Here is a 24,475-nt window from a genome sequence, read left to right on the forward strand (position 1 = left end):
GAAATCTGTGGTGCAACAGGCATATCCTGTCTCTGTGTGGCTTGAGTTATTCAGCATTATTCGTCGATCCATCGCTGCTTCCAGGCACAGGAGCATTCCTGAAAGTTACTCAGTAGAAGTCCTTTTAGGTAAAGCATTTCATGAATCCCAGCTACTCCACTGCAGAGTAATATGTGATCACTGAATTCTGCTGACCTAGCGAAGTCATCTCTAATTTTATTTCTGATAGCCTTCAATCAGGATGCTCCAAAACAGCCTGAAAATATTTAATGCCGACACTCTTCCCCAAAAGCAAAACCTTCTGTAAGGTCTTTTCTGGGATTTGTCCTTTTATGTCAGTAGATTTGACAATCTTTCAGCATGGAAACACAAAGAGGGAAAAGGGGAGGGGGATAAAGAGAGAACCCAGGAGGGGAGCTGGGGAGAGAGGAAAGAAATCACAGAAAATTCTCAGCTTCGTGAGTGTTACAAATTGTGTTCCAAGTCATTTGCCCAAATTTGTCGCCAGATAGCGACAGATATCTGTGAGTAAAGGTTGGAAGAAGGACTGTCCTAAACAAACAAACAAACAAAAAACCTTTATGTCAACACAGCCTCTGTTTTTGCGACTGGGGCTTTTAAGAACAAAATATCACTTTTCTGAAAAAGCGAACTCTGAAAGTAACAGTATTTTCAACCCCAAGTGTCCCCCCTCCCCGCCCCTGCATCCAGCAAATAAAGCTTCAGAAATGCAACACCTATCAAATATTTCCTCAGAAATGCCAGATTGCTAGGACTGTAAAGAGTTCTACTTTTTTTTTTCTTTTTGACATTTAGACAGATTGAGTTTGAGAGAGGAAGTGACTCTGAGTCCAGACTGCCCTGCACCACTGTCAGAGGAAAGAACTGAAGTCAAATGAAGTGATAATATACTGTAGAATATTTAACAGAGCGCAAGGCAGAGGAAAATGGCAATCTGGGAATATACAACTGATCCCCAAAATAGACAGTCTCCAGTGCCAGAACAGATGCCAAGTACAGTAGATCATAAAATGGTAAAATTACCTCTTCCCTGTGGGCTGTGTGCTGACACAGGGGAAATAGCTCCCCAACAGTCGGAGTAGCTGGGTCTCAGTTCCCAGTCACAGGGATCATTTGTCATGGACTCTGCCAACTTTCCTTTCTACTCCTTTCTGTATATTCATTGGTGAGAAAGCTGTAAGTAACCCCCTTAATGACTGCTACATGCTGCCGTGGGATTAATGACAGATAAAGTACTGCTCTGAGCTCTCATGTCATGTTATGAATGAAATCAGAGGGTTCTGTGGAGGATATTTGCAAGCTCTTTCCATTTCGTGGAAGACTCAAGGTGACAAGGGACATTTAGATTTCTCTCTCAAGGAAAGATAAATAGAGTGACAAAGGAAAAATACACCCCCTTCTGTGTGCTTAATAAGCACCTGCCACCTTCTGGGGGAAAGGGGTAAGAATGCTTACGTGGTGTCTCAGAATGATCTAAAGATTGAACAATAGGCCAAACAAGCCTTCGTCATGTGCTGAAAGCCACAGAGAGAGGAATGATGCTTCCAGGGGGAGGCATCTTTCCAAAGAGACAGCTACCGCATATTCATAGTGGAGTTGAGATTTACATTTGAAGAAGTCCTGTTTGTCTTTTTGCTGTACGGGGAAAAGAGAGTAGTCCCTCACCTCCTGGCAAATTTTCACTGAATCTTTGTGCTGTGCACTTGACTCTTTGCTAACCAGCCATTGAAGGCTGAGATAATCACGAACAGAAAGAAGTAAGAAAAGTTTTTGTCGTAGGTTTCTTTTTCTTTTTTCTTCTTTTCCCTTTTTCTGCCTTTTTTCCTTCCATCATTTCTTTCTATTTTTTTTCTTTCAAACTCAAAGACACTCTGTAATATCTTATACAAAGGGCAAACAAACAAAGAAAAATAAACCAAGTAAAAGAGAAGGGGTGGATAAATGAGTAAGGATAAATGACCCAAAAAAGAGCCAAAAGAAATCAATGCAGAAAGTTTTCCTGGGACCATTATGTTATGAGACGGTATGCATTCAAGAATATATATATACACACACTGTGGAAAGTTTTCTACTAAAAAATGATTACTCTTGGTTCTTACACTTACAAAAATGAAGTGATCTTAAACCCTGGCTGAAGTTTTTTCAGATGTGTGAATCTATACAGTTTCAATGAAAAGCTGCTGTTAGTGGAAAGTTTAAACTGCTATGATGTGAGGCAGAAACTAGAATAGGAAGAATGGTTTGCCCAGAATTTCTATTCAAATCTTGTGGTTTTCAGAATAGAAGTTTGTTCAGTCTTGGTGAAAAGGAACTTCTATTTCAAAGAAGAAAATTTATAAAAATTTCAGAACATTTCTTCATCAAATAATTCTTAATAAAATGTTAATTGATAAGTTGAAACTAGTTTTCTTTCAGATTCACAGAGATTTAAAAAGTGTTAAGGAGATAATTATATTGGCAGATTAAGTTGGATATTTCTCAAATATAAAATGTTTAAAAAAGCACTTCCATATTTTATATAAACCAATGTATAATTTGGATTATCTTTTCCTGGTAGAACATATTGATAAGCATAGAAGGAATTTTTAGTATAAAAATGGAAACAAATGTTTTCATTAACAGTGAAATTAAATTTATTAAATAAAATTCAGAAATATATGGGAAACTAGAAAAAAGGCTTCTTATCACATAAATACAACTGCTGTTGACACTTTGATGTGGATCCTTTTCTTTATTTCTCTATGAATTCATTCTCTTAAATATGTTTTAGTTGTAATTATACCACTTGCACAATTTAATAATGATAATGATAATAATAATGATGATATCCATGTTATTAGCATCCATAACATCCCAGATACATTATCTACTTTACATTTAACCCCTAAATTAACCATATAAGTAGGAAGATGAAGGAACCGAAATTCAAACTTGCCAAAGATGACATGGCCAGTCAACGGCATAACTGAACTTGAACGAACTTTTTTCTTTCTATGCTCATTCCACATCATTACATCTGTCTGTGGAATTTGAGAATATTTAAGTTTCAATATGAGATATAAATGACATTGTATCGACAAGAATTTCCCACTTTTAATAAGTACAAATTTCCCAAAGATAAGTTTCAACACAAAATTGCAGTGCTGTGATAGAACCGTGGTGGACAATTCACCTTTGTGACAGCTTCAACTAAAAATCCAAGTTAACTTTTTGTTTTCTGTTTTTTGGGCTAACAAAAAGGATTTGGGTTCATGCTAGAGTATGCCCACTTGTGAAAACAGACTTTTTTTTTTTGCTCTGGGAACTCTGCATTTATTGGTAATCCTTTATCTTACATACTGTTATGATTTTAATTTTGATGGAGTTGTAAGATCCCATCAGGGTATTCCCTTGTGCTGTGTTCTTGAACGTTAATTATATAAAAGTAGAACAATTTTCCTGTACAAAGGAAAAGGATGGGAAAAGAGAGGCTATCTGACAGTCTCAATTATTCAGTTTCTCGATGATACACAGGGCACTATTTGAACCTGTAGCAATTTGCTGGCACTGAGAGTATCAAAAGCATATTCAAATGGATGAGAGGAAGGATAACAATTCCTTCTATTAGACTGGCAATTGACCATCTGCTTCAGAAGGTAGTGTTTAACCTGCAGGTAATCATGGGGAAATAGCTTGATGATGTGTGTCAGACTTTATTTTTTCTTGGGTGGGGGCAGGGTGGGATGGGAGTGGTTAAAAGTGCAGACAGACAGCTGCCCTCCCATTCTATTAGAATCATGGGCACATTCAATACGTTTTAAAGCACCTTCTCCCAAAACCAACCAGAAAAATAAAGGTACTGTGTTCGATACTCAGTTAAATAAAATCAAACTTAAGCTCTGTTCCCTAATATTTCCTTAGCAAGATAATTTCTAGCACCAGATGAAATCTACAGTGTGTTACTGGTGTTCTTCCATTCTTCTTAAAGCCGCCATCTGAGGGCTAAGATGGTTAAGGCCAAAGGAATTATTTTGCAATTTTTATTTATGTATTATTTCAGGTTTTTTGGAAGTTATTCGGAGCTTTAATTGGATATAGTAAAATTCTGTGCACTTTTGTGAGGGAAGTAGGCTTTTGTCAATTAGATTTCTATCCTCCTATGTAGCGCAGCATAAGGGAACATAATACTGTTAGATAACAGACTTCCAGGTGGCTGCAGCTGAAGGAGTAGGTTTGATTTTTTAAAATAGTAAGTGATCATGGAGTCATTTTCTTTGTGTTTAAATGTTTCTTTTTTTATTATTAACACAAAGTTGTAAATCAACTATACTTCAATAAAATACATTTAAAGAATTTTTTGTTTTTAGTAATGGGAATTTTTTTTGACCCAACCTGAAAGTTTTTTTTTATTGACAAATAAATAGTTGGACAAAGAAAGAAAAAGGGTATTCCCAGATTCCCAGCTCGAGCAAAATTTACACAGGAGTATTACACAGGCCTGTGCAGTAACTTACAGCATCAGGAACATCTAGTGCCTGGAATTATAGCAGTTCCTCCTTGAGCTTGGGTAGTGCAAAACTCAGAAGCACAGGGAATTTTAGAGGAATTGAATTATTCTATTATTTCCCCCCAATACCCTCAGCAAGTGTCACGACCAACACAAAAGTCATGATGTCTGTTTTATAAAGAATTAATTTATAGTCATTTACTCATTCAATTAGCAAATATTTGGGGCAACCTGCTCTGTGCCAGACACTGTTCTAGGTTCTTGGGAATGCAACAGTGAATGAAAACAAACAAAAACCAATACAAACAGAGAAAAAGAATTCCCTGCTTTCGTGGTGCTTACATAGTAGTGAGGCAAACAAGCACTAAAGAGATAACTAATACACGTAAAGTATAGTAGGTAGTGATAAATGCTAAGAAGAAAAAAATAAATCAAAGAAGGGGATAGAAAATGCTGAGAAAGGGGGTGCAAAAATTTTAGGTAAAGTGACATTAAAGACCCCAAAGAGGAAAAGAATGAGTAACGTAGCTAAGGGAAAAAATGGCTCTAAACACATACTGTACAAATACAGTGGCTCCTAGGCTCACGTGGATAGCATACTGGACAGCACAAACGTAGGACAGGTCCATCATTGTAGAAGATTCTAGTGGACAGTGCTGCTCCCAGCAAAAGGAAAAGCCAACACAAAGGCTCTGAATTGGAGAGCAACAGAGGGAGCAACGAGGAGGTCAGAGTGGTTGTAGCTGAGTAAAAGTCGGGGAGGGAAATAGGAAACTTGGTCAGAAGCTAATGAAGGACCAGCACACACAGAGCCTCTACCAGGTAAAATTATATATATGTGGAACAAATATTCACTTTTATATTGAGATTACATTAAACGTATTTTGCTGTTTCATTTTTCAGACACAAATAACTGCAGGTGAGAATTTTTTTTCCCTTTTTCTGTTTTTTGTTTTCCCTTCATTACCTTGGAAGGTAAGATGAGATTAGACTTCAAGGAGGAAATTGCAATGCATTTAAGAGAAAGAAGAGGTGAAGATGAATCAGGCTGAAATGAATAGTTACATTTTTGCTTACAATCTGGCATAACTGCTCTCATGATGTAACTATGAGGAAAAAATGCTTTTAAGTATAATTTTCACATAAATCAAGTAGCAAACGAAAAGAAAAAAATAAACTTAATATTGCCTTTAGGATTATCTACAGATAGGTGAAGGACCACGTAGGAACAGACTATTGGAAAGTAAATAGATATTATGGATAGGCAGAGAAGATGAAAATTAAGGATGGCTGAAATCTCCCTTTCAATACAATTTCTCTAAAGGTTTATTATTAATGATTTTTTTCTTTCGTTTTAAACAGACCTTAAATATACCCCAGGGAGAATAAACTCATGTAGTCACAGTCATTTCAATGTAAATTAATTGATCAGATCACTTTTCTTCCGGGCAGAAAATCCTGGGAAGGCTTTAAGTATTTGATGTCAGAAGTTTGAAAAGAAAAGGATGGAAACAAAGACAATAAATCTTACTATTTTTTAGGAGCCAATTCAGAGAATAGTAAGAATCTGCATAGATAAAATTTCTGGAAATCCAGGTTGTTTCGTGGCATGTTCTGAAACATGGATGAGTTGACTGCACCATTCCATCAATTCCTGTATCTTTCCTTGGACTTGATCCATAGGAAGGTAGCTAAGAGCCTGGCAATCTCTCCGGGAGCCAATGGTATTGCTTCCTGAGCTTCTGGGAAAATGCTTTCTATTTTATTCACCCCTCCACATTTGGCCAAATAAGTTTATAATGGGAATAAGGATGGCAGAGAAACTTGGGAGAGGCAAGGAAATGTAGGGTATGAGGATAAGGAAACCTGGAGAACCCATCCTTCTATTTTTTGGTCCCATAACACCCCTAACATTACCCTTTGGATTCAGCCATCACTAACTTTTATCCTCCCTGTCTGTAATAACCATTCCCTTTCCAATAGTTTGTTCCCATTAAGAAGTCTTTAGGAGCTGGCTCCTGGAAAAATATTGAGGGCTTTACTGTATTTCTGAGTGATGGAAAGCATTCCTTTAATATATATAAGTAATACAAGAACACGTCTTGGGAGGGACTTTGTATAGGAAGCCGTGCAAACAGTGAAAAAATGAGTATTTCCCCAGAGGTGAAATGGTAGTCATATTGCAGTGGTAGCAAAAGGGTATTTGACATACCAAAAGGAGCTCTCACCAAGCAGGCATGGGTGTACATTTTGGCTATAAAATACCGTATCTTGTGTCTTAGACTAAATTATTTGTCATGAAGATAGCTTGTCCCATTGATTTTGATTTTTCAAAGACAATTTTAAGTGCCTGGAATAGAAAACAAAACAAAAAAAACAACAGAATGTTCCTGGAATGCTGGAATGTTTTAAGTATTCTGTATACGACCCAAGAGTAATATATGCCCTAAGTATTTCTCTATAAAGATACTCCACTAAAACTTCATTAAGCAATAGTGAAAATGGAGCAAAGCATTCTATTCCAAGTGATTCAAGTTCCATCTAACACTAGCTAAAATTTGGGGACACTTACTCTGATTAGCACTTTATATGCATTATTTCATTTAACAAGTGCCTCAACTCTATGAAGTATGTGTGATTATATCCATTTTTTTGCTAAGGAAACTGAGCTACGGGATCACACAAGTAAGAAGCCAAGTCAACATTGCAATCCTAATACAGTAAGTCCCCTACATATGAACGAGTTCCATTCTGAGAGCCCTTTCATAAGTCCAATTTGTTCCTAAGTCCAACAAAGTTAGCCTAGGTACCCAACTAACACAATTGGCTATATAGTACTGTACTGTAATAGGTTTATAATACTTTTCACACAAATAATACATGAAAACAAACAAACACAAAAAATAAAGAAAACATAAGTCTTACAGTACAGTACCTTGAAAAGTGCAGTGGTACAGTACGACAGCTGGCATACAGGGGCTGGCACCCAGTGAACAGGCAAGAAGAGTTACTGACTGGAGGAGGGAGAGGAGGTGGGAGATGGTAGAGCTGAAGGATCGTCAGCCATAGGAGACGGAGGGCAAGCTGCAATTTCACCCACACCTGACGCTGATGGCACAGGTTCTGGTTCCTTGCTGGATTCAATTCTATCTACCCTCTTGAAAAAATGATCCAGTGATGTCTGGGTCATAGCATGTTCACATCTTTGAAAGTTCACAACTTGAAGATTCGTATGTAGGGGACTTACTGTAATAGAATTCGGTTCCCTTGTAGCTTGGACTCCGGGAGAGGGTCAATAAAGGGCAATCAAAAACCACTATGGCAAATATCATATGATATCACTTGTATGTGGACTCTAAAAAAGGGATATAAATTAACTTATTTAAAAAACAGAAATAGAGTTACAGATGTAAAAAACAAACTTACGGTTACCAGGGGGAAAGTGGGGGGAGGGATAAATTGGGAGATTGGGGTTGACATATATACACTACTATATATAAAATAGATAACTAATAAGGACCTACTGTAGAGCACAGGGAACTCTTCTCAATACTCTGTAATGACCTATATGGGAAAAGAATCTAAAAAAGAGTGGATATGTGGATATGTATAACTGGTTCACTTTGCTGTACAGCAGGAACTAAGACAACATTTAAAATCAACTATACGCCGATAAAAATTAAAAAAAACAAACCACCATCGCAAATCTACTCTGATACCATCCTGGACCTCCAGTGGCTCAATCAGTTCTGCAATAGACACAACTGGGTAAAAACTTGACAATTCGAGTTCACTCACTCTCCAAGGCTCTCTCTGACACCTTCTACTCCCCACAAAGACTGTCATCGTCTCTGGTCCCCACCTGTTGTTCTTGTCATAAATGTCCTCCCCTGGAACTCCTGACTGTAGACCACCCTCCCTTGCTTCTTGCCTCTGGAACACAAGTTTCATTTAACAGCTTCTATTATAGCCTCCCAATGTTGGCAGAGGACTCTTTTTCCTTTGCCCTCAACCGGAACCTAGTTTTCCCTGAAAATTTTGTCTCTGTGGCTTATACAGTTGAGGCTCCTCTTTCTGCCAGACCTCAGGGCCAGCTGCGTGGTTAGCACTGTCCTGGGTCCCCATCACTAACGGGGAACTTGTTCACTTCCCTCCATGTTTACATCTCCAGCTCCATCTCACCCCCAAACCTCCTCATGGCTGTCACCCAACGCACTTCCAGTGACTCCCCTTTAAAATCATGATCCTGAGACCAACATACTTAAAGTTTCTTTAAAATAAATTTACTGATGTAAAAAGAAGGATAAATGGAAAGAATATATTTCAGGAGATGCAGAGCTATGACAAAAACCGTGAACTCTGGGACACCCAGACTTAGAATAAAAAAAAAAAAAAAATCCAAGCTCTTTAATAAGCATTCAAGAGCCTACATCACCTGGTTCATGCCTGCTCACCTCTTAAACATCACCCTTCATCACTCCATTCCTGACCTTTAACACCTTAGCTGTGCAGAACTCTGAGTGGTTAAGAGAACATTCCAGGCTCTTCCTTACCCCTCTTTGACCCGTGCTCGCACTCCCTCTTCTTTGCCATCCCAATCCCAGACCAATTTATTTGGCTAACTCCTAGCCTTAAGACTCAGTCAGTGATTATTTTTCATAAGACCCTTGACCCCATCAGGTTAGCAGTGATGGTGGGAATAGGAATTTAACTCTGTAGCCATCTCTGTCATGCTCTCCCTTCATGGTTTCACAGTCATCTATTATATGTCTGTCTCCCCACTAGACTGTTTAAAGGGATGAACTATGGTGTAATTTTCCCTTTCCCCCAGCACGTCGTGGAGTGCAGAGCACAGAGCAAACACTGGATGAATGCTTGTGCAATGAATGGAAACCACCAATGTCTTCAGGGGAAAAGAGTCGCTTAGAAATAGCTTTCCTTTTATTATTCCTTTTAAGTTCCTTCATCATTAGGACAAGGTCCTAAATGTGATTTCCAAGTTGTAATTTTGCATTTCAGAGACCAAATTGATGTTGTGATTTATTTTTTCCAGAAGCATGATTGCCTTTTACATCTAGGGCTGAGCTGAGGAAGCACACACTTGAAAGTTTTGTTTGCACACTCAGGACATCTAAAAGTGCCACATTCAAAAAATCACATGCTCGGAAAATCTCTAGCTCTTTCATTTTAAAGGACATTCACGGGAGGTTCCCCCCTGAGTAAAATAAATGCAAAATCAGTATGTATCGGAGGGTACACTTAAACATTTTAATTGAACTGCTAACCTAATCAACTCCATCATCTGATATATGCCCTCTCCATTCTCATTTCCTGAAGCCAAGAGCAAGAAGTATGTCTTGTTCCAAGATGTGCATTACGTGAGGGTCGCTTAATCAGCACATATAGGTTTTTGTCTTCCAATATACTTCCTTCATTATCTTGACTCCACTTTGCCTTTATTCTCTCATAATTTCCAGAATCTTTGTTAGGCTCCTACTGAGAACTCCAAACGTAAAGGGGGGTATGTTTGGCCTCAAATAAGAAAAGTTCTGTGATCTCAGAGGCATTTGCCATATGGACTCTTACTGAGGCAGACACTGGAATGCTGTCTTAGAAGGCTCCGGAATGTTCCCAGAGACACAGGCATGCAAATTAAAAGTTCGGCCAGGGCGGGGCTGATGTACTGTATGCATTTGCCAGAGGTTTTACCAGAACACTTTGCGGCATGAATTGTAAACTTTCTTTTAACAGCAAGAACAAGGAGGACACTATAAGCCTCACTGTTATAGAGACAAGAGTTAGGAGAGATAAAAGGATATGCTTTTAACTTATGTTAATTTATGTAAAGTGTGCCTCCTTTCATTTCTTTTATTGTAAAATTGGATAGCAAAAAGGAGAGAAAAAGGTTTTCAATAAAAGAAGAACATAAAAAAAAATAGTATCAGTGAGGAGAAGCAGAAGGCTATTTTTTGGAGGGGGTAGCTCTGTAGAATGCTATCATTGGCACCATCACCATAAGGAGAGTAGTCTGCAGTCTGATCTCATTGCTGCTTTGGAGGTTCAAGTGTTTACCATGTTCTCAATATGCTGTAAAATGGTAGCATGGCATTACTAGGGTGCCAGAAGGCAGCGCTGGCATTTCTACCGGTGGAAGGTTTGCAGAAAGAGACCGAGAGTCTAGCCACAAACCTATTGAAGTTCAAGCAGGTGCTGCAGATTTAATGTAACTTAAATTTCCATAGCTACAGGTCTCAGGGAAGTTAATGAATTGTGGTTTTACAAGAAAATATACATATAAATCATCACCTGGCAGTTCCAAAAATAAAAATGAACAGTGAGTTGATTAGCAAAGACTGTTTCCCTACCATCCTCCGTCCTACTTCTTAACTATCCCCAAATGTTAATACTTTATACCTAAAGCGATCATCTAAAAAATTATTTACAAACGGCTCTTTAATTATTTACAAACGGCAGAATTTATTGCATGAACCTGAATAGACTATACATAAAATAACTCCCCAGTAATATTTATTGACTAGCAACAATTTAAAGAGTGCACAAAATTGCATGTTGAAAGTTCATAGAGACAATCATCTTTTAAAAAATCTAATGAATTGGAGAACCAAATGTGGGTAGATCACATTTTTAAAATCAGAAAGAGAATCATTTGTAGAGCTGAAATTAATTCTTGGAAACAATGCTTTTATTACTTGATATCCTGGACCCAATTCCTTTAATTCAATAAATAGTACAGTAGAAATGCCCGACAAAATTTTAAATGTGTCATAAAAGTGTTTAGTAATATTTGAAATATCCTGAGGGATATCATAAAATTATTAATTTGGCTTTTATCTGAGAAAAATCAGAGCTTTTAAAGCTATAGCTCTAATATTAATGTTCTGAGCAGAAAAATATGTAATTAATTAGACAATAAAACTTTGAAAATAAAGTGGATCAGAAACATTTTTTTCAAAAAGTACTCAATAATTCAAAGGTAAGAGCAGGACACATTTTCCCCCAAATGCACATAGACCAAAATAAAAATCTACGCTCACCCATTGTCGGTCACCAACCTAGTTGGCATAGCATTTGTAAAAAATAGGGCATGAGAGTTAAAAGTGTGAATAAATAATTAAAGACTAAGGACTAATTCTTAATGCTGAAGTACTGGTTACTAGTATTTTTTTACTACCAGAAATGTTCTTCCTATAAACATTTTACCAGAATATTCTACTTTAAATCATACATTACTTTAAGCAATAATTCATCCTCCCAACACCTGTCAATTCTTCTATTTCCTAAATCTCCATTATGCTTTAATTCTCTGCTTTTGGCTGCTGTGTACTTACAGCTGTTGATCATTACGGTTACAGCTGGCCTGTAATGAAGTAGTCCTTACAAAAAGAAAACTTATTTATGTTTCTTCTCATGTTCCAGTGGACATTAGCTAAAGCAAGTCCAGAAGTAGATAGCCAGCCCTGTCCATGCAGCTGGTTAGCAGAGTTACACACTGGCCTGGAAATCACTCTTTCTGCAGCTAATTTGAGTTTACAAACATCGAATAGGGAATATCATATGTTGTCAGCTAGATTCCCTGGGATTTACACATGTGGCAAAACTACTTGTCTGTATAAAAAAACAAAAAAAAACCCCTCCCCCCCAAAAAAACACACAAGTATTCACATGTATTTGGAATAAGAACCTTTCAAAATATAGCTATGTAGGTGGTGGTAAGTTCTGGTTGCCAGTGTCTCCCTAGATTAATATCAGGGTGATTTTATGTACAACTGTTTGACAGTAGACAGTGGAACAGGTTATTACATCAGTGAAGTAACCCCAAGTATGCAAATTGAAACAAGGGGGCTTTTTCTCTTAAATAAAATAGAGAATCCCTGGAAGTCCTGAATCAGGATGAAAACAAATTCCATCTCTATCAAAATTGTTTTCTAAAGTGATGTCATTGTTTCTCTACATATAAGTCCATGAACGTCAAAGAACTGATACAGTAGAATTTAAATAATTAATCATACCTGTAATCATGATTTGTCATTTCACAAAGTAGGAGTCTTTCTTCATTTCATCCCATCATCAGCCCAGTTACCCAACAATTGTTGAAAGCAGTAGGGAGAGCAAATTAAAATGAATCTACTTAGCATTTGCCAGATAAGCCACAAATTAAATACTCTCCTAAAAGAAAGAAAGCATTTCAAGTCTAAGAAGAGAAGTCAGTGCTGGATGATGAATATTTCCACTTCAAGTTACATGTATGTCATAAAATCTTTCATTTGCCGCTGTGAAAATTGTCAGCAATCTTTGCCTTTTATCTGGTTCATCTTGAAAGCCACAAATGGCACGATTTAACTGTTACATGGCCTTGGCATGGTAACAGTGGAAAAGTAAACTGAGCAAAATAAAAAACAAAGGCAATGATAAACTTTAAAACAACTAACTCATCTCCGAAAGGATGGGGGAGAACTAGAAAGATCTAACGACAAAAAGACGAAACAAATCGGAAGCTATTTTGTAAAACAGATTCTTCGGGAAAAAAAAAAAAAAAAGATGTCTGAAGAATAGAGCTAAGAACCTGTGACAGCAACATATCTTAGGCTTTGACATCAATATTCTTAGCAGAGTTGGCTGCCCAGGACTCTGAACAGAAAGCTGAGGCTGCTGAATGCAGCAAGCATTCACCAGTGTAGCAGTAACCGACATGGGATGTGGTATCTCTAGAAGTGGGTCTTTTTTTTTAAGACAAGTTTGTTTTGTTTTGTTTTTTAATTCTTAATACTTATTACAGATATTAGACATTTCTCTAGTGTGGGCATGTTAACTCTTGATGTGCTGGGCAAATTCCAGTTTGGGTACTGTACTTTAAAAGCAATCGAAAAATCTGGAACTCCATTTCATGTAAGACAGCATATGGCTTGAAACTAAATATAGTTTAAACATATGAAGCATATTAAATTAATTATTATAATTTAAGCGATTTGAAAAATGTCTTCAGTTTTTATGACATATGCTTCTAATGATTCACATTACCTGTAGGTACTTCAAAAGCATTGGGATTAAGATTATCTTCAGTAATTAGGGGGTCAAATGATATGCTGGCTATATTAGGGAAAAGAGAAAGTGGGCCATGGACCAAAATCATACCCTTCAAGACAGATGGGAACCAAGCCTCAAAATGTTCTGCAATTGTACCATTTCTGAATACCATGCTTTAATGCTGTGAGAAAATATAAGGGCTGTATCTGAAGAGCTTCATACAATATTTGTACCTGAGGTTAAACAAAATGTACATCTTTGTTCAAGCGTAGTCCTACCCTTAGAGCCCTCATTTCTACCTCCTAGACTATTTTATGTCAGATGTGTTTTCATGCTCTACTACGTCTGAATGTCCTAAACTGAACCAGGCATGCTATTTATTTATTTACTCACTCATTTATTTATTCCACTAATGTTTACTGGACACCTATATGTTCTAGGCACTGCTTTAGGTACAAAGGAAATGTAGTAAAGAAGAGAAATAAGGTCATTTTCCTCTTGTATTTTCTATTCCGGTGGTCAGATGGACAATAAAAAAAGAAGAAAAGAAAATTAAGTAACACCAACTATGGAAAGAAAAATCAGGAGAGAGTGATTGGTGGGAGACATGAGTTTCTTTAGTTTGGGTCGTTCAAAGAAGCCACGCTCAGCAGCTAGGTGACATTTTGTTGAGACTTCAAGAGTGAAAAGGCAGCAATGGTGTTTTTTAATCTTGGGGGAACAGCCGGTGGATGGACCTTGAGCTGGAAATGAGTGGTTCAAGAAAGAGCAAGAAAGCCTTGGCTGCAGCCAAGTACGTGGAGAGGGAGGAGAAGAAATGAAGTTGAGCGTTGGGTAGAAGTGAGATCATACATAGCCCACAGTAGGGAGTCTGTATTTTATTTAACCTAAAATAACAGCAATAACCGTAATGATGCTAATAGCAAGAGGTAACTCATTGAGTGTTGCTATGTGCTGGGCACTGCGTTAAGTACCACCCATAACCTCATCTACTCCTTCTCACCATCCCTACTTCATAAACGGGAAAGTGAAGCACAGGGGAATGAAGGACCTTCCCCCAGTCACCCAGCTAGGAAGAAATGGAGTCATTTAATGATAAATACTCTACCCCTTAAATTTCACAGAAGTTGCAAACACCCAGATGATAATTCTTATCCTTCCTTTTAGCTCAGGCCATCAAATATGCATTACATACCCACTCTCTGCAAGCCATTATATTCAGCACAGCTAGAGTGCTATCTCACACTTTTATATTTGTCTGGACTCATGTCTTACAGGGACAGGCCATGTAGGAGATTACATGGTAAAATGGGAAAAGCAATAGACTCAAGCATTACCATTCTGGTTTGACAGGCTGAATAGAGTAGTGGTTAAGAGCACCTGATTTTGTGGCCTCAGACAAATTATTTGACCACTCTAAACATCGAATTTATCTATTGCTAAAATACAGATAATAATAATATTGCCTACCTCATGCAGGTGTTTATTCATTCATTCAACAAATATTTATTGAGTGTCGTCCACTGCTTTATGTAGTTTACATTCTATTGGCACAGGCAGAGCTCAGCCATGATTAATATATGGTAAAATGTATAGCAAATGTATGGTATGTTAGATAGTATTAAGTGCTATGGAGAAGAAACTAAAGCATTAAGAACAACAAGCAGAATCAAGATGGGGAAAATGACTGCCTTTTAGGTGGGGAACCCAACTGAGGAATCACAGACAAGATGACACCTGAGGAAAGATCTTTAAGGAAAAGAGATGACCAGAGGCAGAGACTGAGCTGAGAGAGAGCTTGGTGTATTGTAGAAGGTCAGGGGAATGGACTGTGTTGTAGGATCTACTAAGGCAGAGTCATAATTGTGGTTTTTACTCGGGAGTAAAATGAACAGCCAACGGAGGGCAGTGAGAAAATGAATGATATAATCCGACCTGTGTTTTGACAAGATCACTCTGGCTGCCGTGTTTAGAAGGGACTGTGGTGGAGAAAATACAGGCAGGGAGACCCCTTAGAGACTGTTGTGATATTCCAGGTAAGAGACTATGGTGGCTTGAATCAGGATGGTAGCCATGGAGGCGGTAAGAAACAGTCATATTCTGGATATATTTTGAAAGTAGAACAGACAGCATTTGCTGAGGCATCAGCTGTGAGATGGGGAAGAAAAAGAGGGCAAGAGGAAAACTGCAAAGACTTTGCTTATTGCAAGACATACATATAAGAACCAGCACATAAAGCACAGAATGCAGTGCTTAGTACAGAGGGCGGGATCCAGGACTGATAATTCTTATGTAAATTTCAACATGGACATTGTTATTTCTTCATCCAATACATGGCCTTGGTTCTATCTGTATAACAGGTTTACAGTCAGAAGCACAAATGTAAACTGCAAAGTGGTTTATACATTTAAGTCCTTACAATAGATGTTTAACAAGGATTTGGGGGAAGAAGTTTACACTTGGCCCCCATGAACAATGGGTAACAACTAACTGTACTTGGTATTTACAGAGCCTTTATAGAAGTTCCCAAAATGCTAAAATGAGGAGAACTAGAAGCATTAGGAAGGGAGAACATAAAAATACGTTCATACACCAGAAGGGTTAAGGCTTTGGGGAAGTGACTGAGATAAGTGCAAGGCAAAGTCCCCTAGAACAAACCAGGGGAATGTTAACGCAAATGGGCAAAGCTCTCAAGGTTTATTTTTGGGTTAGGAGAAACTAACAATGAACTGCAGTTTTCCAATAATAAAGTCATTAGTCGAGGGAAGCAAGATTAAACATAAAAGGAAATTGTAGGTAGAGTCCATTTTAAACTCACCTGCTTAGAAAATATTTTAGATAAAATGCTGGCTAAATAAATCAAGAGGTAGATGTTTTATTTCATCTTTTTAATCGCTTTACAATAATAATGAAGGGAATGTTATTGTCTGCCATTTTACTGCCTTCAAATGCAAATCTTAAAATGTTTTCATATTTACTAGATAGACTAAAAGGGCCACTTTTATGAAAACTGAACTATTTTGTTCTATTCCTATTGTTATGAATCCTATTAGATCCCTCTGTAACACATACATTCATGTGAAGTGTCTTTTTATATTTTAAGAGGTATGTAGGATGTCTATCTGATTACTAGCTTCAGGATTTCACAGAAACATATTATGAAAATCGCTAATTTTTGAAGAAAGCTGAAGAACTGAGAAAGTTGTATCACTGAAGAAGGATATAATTTGCAGTGATTAAAATGGTGGCTACCAGAATGAGTGAGAGATTATTCTAATCATTTTTTAAAATTTTTCATTATATTACCAGCTTTATAATGAAGCTATTGACAGACACATGCTGTGAGAAAAACTGTACTTCCACCTGCTAAGAAATGGCACTCGTGGTTATGAAAACTGCCTGGCATTTTTAGAATCAGGTGATTCTGTGACTTTCTTCTGAAAGTTATTTCCCCTTGGAACTTGCATTTTAATTACTGATTATTTTCTCTGCTTTACTTCTATGTAGAGATCAAGGTACTTGATTGAGCTTTATTTAAATAGGACACATGCATTGTTTCAAAGTAGTTTTGCATAAAATGTGAATATGAATATAGCAACTAAGCTATTTATTTGAATCTCAAATACATTAGCATCTATTACCTTCTGTCTTTCATTTAGCTGTCTTGCAATAATATTAAAAGAATATTACATATGACTGAATTACTAAAGATTTTTTTCCCAACTCTGATTTACAAATTATTCACTTAAAGCTAGTAATGTAAAATTGCCTTTAATGTTTACTGTTTCAACTTTAAAGTTTTTCTTTTTAATCAGAGAAAATCAAGTTGGCAAAATACAATTACGATTTTCTCCAATTACGTTACCTTTAGGCAATACTGTCTTTTAGATTTGTAACATCCTCTGTTCTGGTACTATGGAATTATGGAATGTACAGTGTTTAAGTGTATGTTTCTAAAATCAACAGATTAGAGATTTTTAGAAATACTGTATACTTTATGTATTAAAAACATTTCTAGCACCTAAATGTATTTGTTATATGTTTAAAGTTCCAAAGAGCAATAATTCTTTGTTGAATTAAAGACCTTGGGAAAGTTTGACATGTGAGGGTGTATTTTGAATTATTTGGATAGTATTTTAAATGTAAGAGGATATGTCAAGTCCCCTTTAAGAATCACCAAAATAGTGTTATTAATTTCTTCCTTAAATATTTTTTAAATTACAAAAAGTTACTATTGGCCTGAGATTAACGATGGAAAGTTTTAGACTGAAAGGAAAATTATTCAGAGCACTGAAAGCAGTTAGAGTTATAAATGAGAATCTTTAGGTCAACGATGTAACATCCTAAGTCCCACATAGAAGAGAAAGCTTTTATTTAGTTTATTAATCTCAATCTTCACTTTCAAGGTGGATTAAAATGAAGGTGTTTTATTTTTTCCAGAACTGGCTTAATTTTACTATTTTGATTAATTTTTCTTCTGTTTAAAAAACCATTTTATGATTTGGAACTTGTAACTGACAGAAATCCCAGACTATTTTCCTATAAAGTTTCAAAACTATTGTTTTTTTAATTACAAGCTTGAACTAACTGTTCAACCCTTTCAATTACATTTTTTTTTCTTGTTATGAAAATCACCTTTTATGTCACAGGCTTATACATTCTGCTATTACTGCAATATAGCAAACAAAGTTAGTTTTTAAAAATGAATATTTCTAGAATAGTAGAGTCAGATTTCAGCATAGAGATCCTGAGGTCTGGACGATGTGCTTGTATTATTAGTCTAGAAACCCTGAAGCCATCACTTAAGAAAACTCCTAAGTGCAGTCTACACTATACATATTACCATTTAGGGAGAATGGTAATGCAGATATTATTATCCAAACATTTAATTAAACAACAAGGAAAAAAAAAGCTATATAGTCAGCACTTCTTCCACTGATAGAATTTTTGGCAATGGTATATTTGGCCCTTGCAAAAGTCTAACTTAAGCTGTTTTTTGATTAATAAGAAAACTCAAGTGCAAACTGGAAGAGAAGCTTTCAATTGTATCAGCAGCTATAGGTGAATTAAAACTGGGTTAGGAAATGATCTAACATTATGAGGTCAGTTCCGCCTTTTACAGATAGAAGTCATACCAAATAACCTCGTTCTTTCATGTTAGAAAACTGAAAAACAAGCTCGCTTCTCAGAGACAAAGAAGTTCATCAGAGATCAAAATCATACACTGGGAGTTTTACTCTGGCTTCGTGTCTTACACCCAGGCAATGGCCAAATTACTTAAACCTCAGAGGGTTCATCTATAAAATGGGGATTACAATAATCTCTTGCCCTGTGATGATTCACAGAAATTGAAGGCTTTCTCTCAGAGCTTTTTGAAGTTCTTCAGTAAGCAGTAAGGCATTATTCAGACATGTGTAGAGATTATCATCTGGAAGAAAATAGCATTGAGAAAAAAAAAATCAAATAGCTCTGTGACCAAATGTGGTGACTCCGTTAGAGATTATGTAGATGATTTCACATACACATCGTATTACACATCATATTACATTGTATTAGTTCTGTCGACTTCAAGTGATATTAAAAATAAAGCAAAGCTTAAGAAAGACGTTACACAAAATAAAAAATTAACAGTAAAAGATGGAGCAGGTCTGTCTAGAATAGATCGATAAGAGTGAAAATAGGGGAAAGTGTTTTGGGGTTCTAGTAAGAATAATTGTAATAGATGGATTACTTGGGCAGAATTGAAGCAAAAGTCTGTTAGGGAAGCAAGGAAGAAGCCGGGGTCTGTGAGCACTTTCAGGGCAACTTTAATTATGCAAACCTTTAGTCACACGGTTTCTAAAAAAGGGAATATATGCCAGCTGAGAGACTCCTCCAAGCCCCCTGCTTGCAGCATAACTCATCAAATTCCTGTTTTTGAAAGGTGACAAGGACACTCAGCAAACCCAGGTCTCCACTGGGCTAAGTTAAAGGAAGATTCCACTCTGTCAAAACAACAGCAGCAACTACCACCAGAATAACAATAAAATGAACAGTTTCAGCTTGATTTCCATTTTTAAAAAGACGGTTGTAATAACTTCTGGTCTGGTTCTCCAATCTCCGTTAGAACATATTTCAGAGCAGGCAAAGGTTTTTTTGTTTTTTTTGTTTTTTTTTAATCTTATGGCTTCCTAGAAGAGGGACACAATTTTCTTCCAGTTTTGAAGCTTTCAATACCTTGTCTTAATGAAAACCGTTCAAAAGTGCTTTAAAAACAAACAGGAATAATTCAGGCTAAACAAGCACTCTATCCTGATAATTTAACAGGAGAGAATGTTCAGGAGTAATAAACACATAGTTCTTTTTAATATCTTAAATATATCTTTTTCTTCTCCCTCCATTTGGCGTAAGGAGTGCTAAATGCAGAGAGCAAGGGGCTAATTTTCATTTACAAACACAAAATTTTCTGTCAAGAAGTGTGTGTTTTCTTAATCACTGATAATAAAAGGCATCTGTGCCCGTTTCATCTTGCAATTAAAGAGTGAGAAATTACGACACACGCGCACACACACACACACACACACACACACACACACTTCTCTCTTCTCTCGTATGTCAAAATCCTATTAGAATAATCATCGGGCACCTACAAAATTTAGCCACAAGCAGATATTTTATTTAAAAAAAATCTTTCCATGTACATCTTATACTATTAAACTTAAAAGTTCTCAACCGACGGGGGTGGGGATTGCCCAGAGCACATACATTAGTCAATAAGGAACAGAGAGCTTTGATGTGTTTTGGCTATTGCAAGCCAAGTTCCTATTAATTATAGGTTGCTTTACTTTTCCACACATAATTTACCTTTATTAAATGTAAAATATATTTTATATTATGATTATACCAGAGTCAGGCTAGCTGATGATTCTCTTTTTCTGCATTATGTGATGACAATAATTGCTATTACAAAACTTAACATATTTTTGGTGAGGATGATACCTCAAATACAAACATCTCAGAAACACCTTTGAGCGTAATCCTAGGAGGTATAAAATGAAACATTTTAAGATTGTTCCATTCAACCCCATATAATTCCTTTTGCTCACCTGAATTCGATTGAGGTCAGTAGAGCTTTTGTTTTCTATTTTACCTAAAACCAAATACCCCAATCCAGCCACGATTTATACCCATTTACACAAATTTGAACTTCGCATGGTTAGATTTTACTAACCAAAAAGTACTCAAAATCTGGTGAGTCAATCCAGTTCTTACTTGAAACTCTATAATACATAAAATTTGAGCAGAAATATCAGTTTGCAAAGAAACGTACTTTTTTTTCCTTCAAGATTCATGGTGAGTTCATGAATGATTTGTATCTGAAAACACTCTTAAATTTCTTCCTGCACTTTCCTGAAAGAACCACTAAGGTACAGAGCATAGAAACAGCAAGGAAAAATCCCTCCCGGAAAATATGATTTTAATTTTAAAAGTCAAATCTGTGAACTAAACAAGCCTTTAGTTTCAGTTTACTTTAATCAAAGGATAGAGACTGAAAAATTATTTAACTCCCAACTGAACAGTTGACTTTTAAATTGGATAATGCAAGAAAAGAAGATTTTGGCTCTGCCACATTTTAAAACTTAATTAAATTAATATCAAAATAGAAAGTACAGCATTTTGCTTATTTTCATCATTATTAACTTTGTGACCACTAAATTCATAGAGTGTGATGTGTAAAAGGAAAAACTCAGCCGTCTATCTGTGAGGATTTTACCTGCCATAAACATAGTAAGATTACCACTGGAAAAGTGTAACACTTCTCCACTTCCCACCCCCTTATTTTTATAACATAAATGTTCTTGCAGATAACACAATCACTTTAAAAAACACAAATTCTTCTACAAAAAAAAAAGTTAATTTGATAGATGCCAGTGCTCATTTATCATGGATATAATTCAAGTGCAGTAATTGCAATTAACTAAAATAATTAAGGGTTGTACTTCAATTTCAAGAAAGCCAACCACGTTGAAATGTGTGTGTGACTCAAAGATTGGTGATACTCAGCTTCAGGGAGGGCTTGTACATCTCCCTGAAGCAGCCACATCTATAGAATCAGTATCATTTGTGGCAGTAACATAAAATACGGATCACAGGACAAACGCTGCCCATATGGCTTTACAGAACAGAATGTGACTGCTCTGATCTCTTGTATAGTTGCCCAGACTAAGGATTGGGGACAGCAGGATCGATCAGCCCTAGCAACAAACCATACTTTACAGGCAAGACACAGCCCTTCTTTTGTTCAAACCATGTCAAGGCATGGTCCCTGCTGGGGACCTAATCTACAACAACTTTGCGACCTCCTGCTTCTACAGCTTAATTATTTAGGATCAAATAGACAGCTAGGTACATTAACATGACCCTAGAAGCCAAACCCGTTACTCTCTTCAAATATTCAATTGACCTTCCAGAGTAAATATTTTCCCCTGACCCCTCTACCACTCATTTTCTCTTAAATTGGTTGCTAATGCTTTGAAAAGTCTCCTGATATTTTGCAAGCAGCTTTAAAGTAAATAAACCCCTGACTGTATAATTGTAGCCTTATTGACTGGGGCACTGATAGAAACTGAAGCATGCAAGAGGTCCAACAGATTTGGCATCATGTTAATCACACCAACTTTTCTGGCTCAAAGATAAGTTAGAGATCTTTGCAGCAGGCTTACAAATCTGCAGCTTCTATGTTAGCAGAGAGCTTGCTTTGTTTTATGCCAAGAGGACTTATTCTGAAAGAATGAGGCAAGAGTGAGGGGGAGAATATCAGCACCCTAAGCAGAATAAGGGTTACTTTGAAGCATGAAAATATAGGTCACGGCTATTTCCATGGCATAAGTACCACTAGCTACATCACTTACACCCAGATCATTTGGGGAAAACTACCAGCAACAAGAAGTGCTTAAGTGGACAGCAAACACATCTTGTCTTAACAAGGTACTTTGGGTTCCATTTACAATCTGTTGAACTTAACATCACTCAACTATATTGTTTGCCTTAAAAAAATAATGTAAATGAGCTGGAAGTTGAAAAGTTGCTTTGCCTGTTTTTTTTTGGTTGTTGTTGTTTCTTTTTTTTTTTTTTTAAGTTTAGGTGGTAGGGCACAGAAAAGCAAGAATGAATAGTGAAAGCCAGCTGTATTACTTTAGTATGTCAGGGGAAAAAAAGAACATAATTAGGTTTACAACATCAGTGGCCTATTCTAAAAGAATGCCTTTTTGAAGCAAACACAAACACACCCCGTGTGAATCCATTCCATTTTCAATGAATTGAAATGGTGGTAACCGGGAGAGTAATGCATCCACTCCAGTTGTAAACAGACATTTTCCTACATGTGAGTACATAATCCCTGCTGACATTAATGGGAGTGACACACAAGCAGGGAGGAGAGAATAGCCCCTTTTGTTTGTTCTCACTCACATTACTCTAGAGTCCATTTTACAACTCCAGCTTCAAACTGGTGGAAAACACACCCTGTGCATTGATAATGGAAAAATGAGATTAACCAAGTGAGCAAACAGCCTTCCTTCTTTCTGTGATGTGGGAAGCTAAACAATGCAATGGAAAAGGATCTTGATTTTAGCTTTTCTTTTCATTCTTTCTTTTTTCCTGCATTACCCACTCTATTTAAGAACCTCTTCATGCTTGTAAAATTCCCTTTCTTAGTTCATGTAAAAGAGTAATAAAATCATTATAGTTTTCCTTCGCCAAAAGGTACTTTAGAGACTAATCTTCATTTAGATCCAGACACTGCTAAGTCAAATACATCAGTGTTGGGAAAACGAATTAGAAGAGAGGTCATTTTTCTTACTAATTTTTAAAAAAGGTGTTGCAGATTGAAAAATGCCTTAGGAATCATTCCTTAATGCTATGGCTACATTACAAAGTCATAATTCTCCCACTTTTGACATCTGGGATTTCCAGTGGCTTACTTTAGGAATCTACATTAGGAATTAATTTTTTACTTACTGGTTCATACCAAGGCTGAGATTCCCTTCACTGAAATGGAACAAAAAATAAAATTTTCAAAATAACTATGTTCTAAAGATTCTCACCAGGTAGAGATGGCCCCAAATAACAACACAGGCTTTTAAAAATATCCTTCAAAAAATATTTGCACATAGTCAACATTACCTTCCTCACAGAAGTAAGCAGTCTAGAATGAGTCCGCCAAGTCATCCAATTCTTTGTGTGCTTTATTTACATCTTTTTCCCCTTAAATGAAGCAATATGTTCGTTTATATATTTTGATCCTAAGGGGAAACTGACAAGATCTCAAACTAGAGACTACAGCCTTATTCATAGATGAAAAAGAAAATGAAACCCTCTTTCGATTACTAAAAATCTGTTATTGTGTGAACACAAAAATAATGGAACGTAATGAAGTGAAAATTCTTTTTTCATATTACTTTTGAATCCATAAAAATCCATAATAGCTAAAAAGTTGAAATGCTAGTCAAATTTGGGAAACAAAGAAAACAAGTCTTAAGGGCTGGGCACGTTACAATGAAGGATGAGATGTTAAAACCAAGATACTGATCTGAGTTGTTAACTAAATCCATTGAGATGGTTAGACCCAAGGATGCTTACTGGTGTTTTTATTCCCAAATAACCTACAGTGTGTGTAACTCTTCGTAGTTTTTTTTCTTTTTTCTTTTTTTAGCTATAAGGACCCCCAGAGGAATCTCTGAGATTGCTTCGGTGCATTTGTAACCCAGCAGCTATGAGGAACCCATAGAGCCTTCTGAGACAGCGTTGTGCAGATTCTTCGTTCATGAACAATTTATTTCATAGGACACCCGTTTTGGAGGTACTTGTCATCACTCTGACTACATAATGTGAAAGGTTGCCAAGAGTTCTTTGCTGCTTTTCAGATTCACTTGTCATGAACAA

This window comes from Eschrichtius robustus, chromosome 17 (assembly GCF_028021215.1).
Source record: "Eschrichtius robustus isolate mEscRob2 chromosome 17, mEscRob2.pri, whole genome shotgun sequence".
Lineage (NCBI taxonomy): Eukaryota > Metazoa > Chordata > Mammalia > Artiodactyla > Eschrichtiidae > Eschrichtius > Eschrichtius robustus.